The following is a 5,868-nucleotide window of genomic DNA, read 5'->3' on the forward strand; positions in this document are numbered from 1 at the left end:
TGATTCGAAGAATCACAATCCGGCGGAAACGGATGAAGAAAGCGTTGTTGCCGACGAGCGTGACAACACCGATCGTGTTCGAGATAACTGGCTCGAAAAATACATCAGAGATTGATTTATATTTGTTTGTTTAACACACTTTAACTCTCTCTTGAATTCTGAACTTTTGTTTGCATGTTTATTTTTATTTCCAAACTTTTGTCTCTAATATTAGACTTATATTAATATTGTTAAACAATTTGATATTCTCTTTTCACAAAGTCGTAACAATTTTTTCCTATTTTATAAATGGGTTTAAATGAACCAATTTTCCTAAAACATACCCATTCAATAAATTGGGACTATATATATATATATATATATATATATATATATATATATATATATATATATATATATATATATGCTCAAATTTACATTTTCAGTGTTTTTCAAATAAAAGTAATAAATTCATTAGAATACATTAGTAGTAGTCACAAATTCATAATAAATACCATTTTGACACTTTTTACACAAATTAAAAAAAAACATATTAAAATTTTTTCTTATACCCTTTAATTTCAAATTGACTTTTGATATTCTTCTAAAAACTTGAGGTTAAATTCAAAAATTTATACTAAATATTACATTAAAAATCTAAAACGATACTTATTTTGAAACCTAAAAATAATTTTAAAACGACACTCTTTGCGAAACAGAAGGAGTATAATTAAATTTTTTTTAAAAAATCAATAAATATGTACTATTAGTTTCCAAAAATTTAAAGCCGCTTTTTCTCTCTCATCTATTATGGACTAAAATTCAAAATTCATTTTTAAAAAATTGGTAACCAATCAAAATTGAAAAAAACTAAGATTTGATATTTAATTATACTATATTATTTACTTTTTTAGTTATTTTGTTTGTAAGATTTTGTTAAGATTTAAAATTATGATTCTTCTATCATTTTTGTTCGGTTTTATTTTAAATTTTTTTGAATTTATCATATAATACTTATAATTAATAATAATAAAATTATTGATTTTTAGTCATGGGAGTTCGGTTATCCAATCGGTTTTGGTTCAGTTCTATTCGATTTCAGTTATAGAAGTTAGTATGTATTCGAGTATTTTGAAATTTCGGTTCGGTTTCAGCTTGGTTCCGACAAAACATTGAAATACCAAATCCATATACAACATTAACTGAAATCAAACCCGATAAAAACACTAAAATTTCTGGGAGAAACAAGAGACACATAATACTGAGAAGACTTCAACATAAGAAAAATCACAAAGAAATTTATACGGGAACGAAAACAAGAGTCACACACAAAAATTATATCGCCAAAAATAACTTAATCAAAGAGAAAATAAGGAGGGGATATAATCTCGAAAAGAAAAATAAGTAGAAAGAAAATAAATCTGAAAATCATATAATTATAATGCCAAAAGTAAATTAGTCAAAAAGGATCCCATCACTGTTTTAACACCCGATCGGAACAGCCCGGTCCGACTGGTTAATCCGCGACTCGGACACTTCTCTGATTTAGGTTTAATGCTAATACCCAGTAATTTCAAAACCGGAAAAATCCACAAACCCTCGCTTTTAACCCGTGACCCGGTGAACCGGTTGAACAGACCGGACATGGGTTTAACAAAATTCAGTTGATTTTGGTCGTTTGGAATAAAATATAAGGTTTTAGGCTTTTAGTGGATTCATTATTCAACTAGGGGAGGTCCCCGCGCCCAGCGCGGGGTTGTATGTTGATTAAGACCAGAATTAATAATTAATATTTAGGGTTATCAAGTTAGGGATATTTATTGAATTAATTTTGTCAAGAGTCTAATTTTTATAACGACATTAATATAGAATTATGGTAAAACGCTATAACTTTTGATATATATTATTAGTAATCAACAATTAATAGTGTTTTTGAATCACAAACAATTATTAGTGTTTATATCTTGATATATATAATAGAATTAAATATAAAAAATCTATATATTTAAACCAACAATATATTAGCAACGCCCCGACCGCCACTGTCCATGGGTTCCCACGTCCAGTCTCGGTCTTTAGGTCCATCTTCTTTGTTTTGTCGTACTCTTGATTTTATGACATATTCATGCTTACTCGTTCCTTTCATATTAGCAACGCCCCGACCGCCACTGTCCGTGGGCTCCCCACGTCCAGTTTCGGTCTTTAGGCCCATCTTCTTTGTTTTGTCGTACTCTTGATTTTATGACATATTCATGCTTACTCGTTTCTTTCATATTTGTAATACCACGACCGCCACTGTCTGTGGGTTCCCACGTCCAGTTTCGTTCTTTGAGCACATCTTCTTGGTTTTGTAGTACTCTTGGTTTTATGACATATTCACGCTTCCTCGTTTCTTTCATATTTGTAACGCTCCGACCGCCACTGTCCGTGGGTTCCCCACGTCCAGTTTCGGACTTTAATTTGGGCCCATCTTCCTGGTTTTTGTTGTATTCTTGATTTTATGACATATTCATGCTTTTAGATTGTATGTCACTGGAGTTTTTCGTAGTTGGAAACAAATAATTGAAAAATATAATCTCTTACCATATCTCTTACCTATCAAGTAAGTCATCTTGCTCTTTGAAGTAGTTATGTACGTAAAATTTCAATGGTATAGAAACAGGCATCTCCTTTGTATATATCGTGTCATATTTATCGTCCCTATTGTAGTATCTTTGTCTCTACCTTCGCCATTGGTCGCTGCGTAACCCTTCAGTTGATCTCTTGTTTATAAAACCCATATAAAAAGTTGTAAGAGAAATATCATTTTCTTAACTGTATCGTATATGTATTTGTAGTATATTGATTTGAGATTGCAAAGATGTATGCCTATCAAGAAGCTCTTAGCAAAGTAAACACTGAAGATAGGTACTAAAAATGAGAGGGTTACAGAGAGCAAGTATCTATCCCTTAGAAACCACTATGTGCAACTGAGAATAATTCATATATGTACATACATACACATGTATATAACGTATTGAAGCTTTTAAATTTAAATATCGAATGCTACAAAACTGGAAAATTGCTTGTGGAGAAAGCAATATGAACATGGCCACATATATAACAAATAACCGATTATGCTTGTCGTAGATCATTCTCTTTCAAACCAAAAGTTTTACCTAAACAACATATCAAGTGACTCACAAGAGATACATAAGAGCCATATCCTAAAAATATCCGGCAAAGCAAAAACGCTCCAGGTTCGAGAAGGAAGTCATTGGAAAATTTGAGTATATACCAAACTGGAGAGTAATTCGGCTACAAAGAGAGATGTGTTGGCTTTGAAGAAAAAGCTATGTGATGCTCTACCTTTTATTTATGAATTTTATGCTAGGAATATATGTTTTTGTTAGGGTTCAACTTCAGTCTCTAGATTAGAGACTTATATTCATCCGACAAACAATTCGATGTCACAATCAACGCTACAAAATTGGTGGGTTCTCTCTATTAACAAACAAAAAAAAATTCTGGGGTATATATATTTTTTTTGTTTTGTTAGATCCATACGACGAAGAACATGACGAAGAACACCAAAAATTCTCATCAATCCGGTACGTTTGATCTTATTTTTATTAGTTTAACAATAACGGTTATGTCCGAATCTGAAATAACCATGGCTCCAGACTCCTTCACACCATGGCCACATATCACCGGAGTGGAGACGATTTCAAATTCGGAGCTTCTCTTCGCATATAAAATCATACATATGGTCTCTTTGTTTCGGGTTCCCTCTACAATAATTAGTACATATTTCAAAACTGAGCTACAAAAGAGCACATTGGATTTTGGTAAACATCAAGATTGCTTCCTACCTTCCAAGAAACATGATAGACTAATTCACATCCAAGACCAAACATTAGCCACATAAAGCCTGAATCAAATTAAACGATCTTAGGATGCTCTTCATAATCCGTAAGTTAAAGAGACTTGCATTAATATTGCAAATTAGACTCTAGAGGTCCACAATGGTTAATCAGAGTGTATCAAAGACGACGAATAAAGCATGAATTAGAATATCAGCAGAGGAAGCACACAAATATTCAATAAACGTAATCAATCACTGAGAATAGCATGGACCCAACTTTTGAAAGATTCATAAAAAAGGAAGATTTTTCCTATGCAACAATATTCAAACAATGAGAAGATCAATGATTGATGACTAACCATACAACCGAAGCAAAGCCATAAACAGAAACGAAAGTACTAAAGAGCCACAACAGCAGTGATACGACATTTGTTTCCTCGCACTGGAAACAATGACGTGCTTCCATAAATCCAATCTAGTTTTTATGAAAAACAAACCTGCATTCATAATAAACACACTACTATTAATTATTATTTTTTATGCAAGAATTAAATGGCAGTATAAAAAATTCAATGGTTAGTGCCGAAAAAAAAAGCAAGGATTAGTTATGATATCAAATCAAAATTAAATATCAAGCAAGGTATTTACATAAAATTAAGGCAGTGGAGGATCTAAGAATTTTTTATATGACAATATCTACAACTAAACAAAGAAAATTTATATATTTTTAAAACAGAATCATTATTTGTTTTTTGGTAAGATTAAAATCGAATCATTATCATATTAGTAAAATTATCATTTATTTATTATTATCCACGTTAATTTAAAAGTTTAAGAGAATATCTGCTTTTTTCTCATAAAAGGATGGAATAATAACATAACTCTTTTAGATTTATAACTATATTTGACATTATCATATTAAATCTATTAAGATAAATATATTTCTTTTTGAAAAATATAAATAAAATGATAATATAATTATTATAGATTTACAATTATATTATTATCCATGTCAAAATTTTAAAACATTTTACTTTTTTCTCACATAGGAAGATAGAACAATAACGTAACAGTTTAAGATTTACAACATAAAAATAATATCAGAATTGGAACGCCAAATCATAATCAACACAATTAACACAACTCTAATGGGAAATTAGAGTTATCTTGTGATTAAAATACTAAACAAACAAAACTAACCGAAACAAAACAAAAGTCTTCCTTTCAAAATCATTAACGTGACGGATTGCTGACTGATTAAGTTGAAGCTTTAGGCATTTAAAGATCTAGAAAGATGATTAAGGTTAAACATTTTTATTTATTTTAAACAACGTTTGAATGTTGACAAAAAAAGAAGAAGAGAGTGTTGGGACCATCGGGAGAGACAACGTTGAGCAGCTGCGAAAGAAGCCAACGTTGTCTATTATGTTCCTCACAGTGTTTGATTTGACTTCTGATGACATTACACTCCTGTCCACTTGTTGTCTCGAAAGTTCATGCAATGGAAAATTATTAAACAAAACAATTTACTTTTATGTATAAATCCTAGGGAAGAACCAATCAAGCTAAGATCAATGGTTGTAGTTTTAGTACCGTATACTTCTCAAATATACCCGTTGAATAACGGAAATCCGCAAGACGGGGAGGAGACGAAGTCAACCTAGCTGGCAAAGGAGCTAACCCAGCACCTTTGGTCTTATTTATGGTCATATGTATTTAGCAAAATATGGTATACAAACCGAACCAATCAACAACAAAACCTGGTTTTAAATTGTTGTATATTTCTCAAAAGTCAAAACCCATAATAACCAATGGAACAGAAGAAGCTAATGCAGAGCATACTTACGCTTGGAGTAAAGAGTGATGCAAGCTTCCATTGGCACACCCGAAAACGCATCAGAGCATAGAAAGAAACCTAAAAACCAATAAATTAAACAATAATTAAATCTTAGTGCATGGAAAACGAATCCTATACATACCAAAGTCCGAATCTCAGTGCTTTAGAATGACCTCGATACCAAAAACTTTAAGTTACTACTTCCATA

This window comes from Arabidopsis lyrata, assembly GCF_000004255.2.
Source record: "Arabidopsis lyrata subsp. lyrata unplaced genomic scaffold ARALYscaffold_7, whole genome shotgun sequence".
In the NCBI taxonomy this organism is placed as follows: domain Eukaryota; kingdom Viridiplantae; phylum Streptophyta; class Magnoliopsida; order Brassicales; family Brassicaceae; genus Arabidopsis; species Arabidopsis lyrata.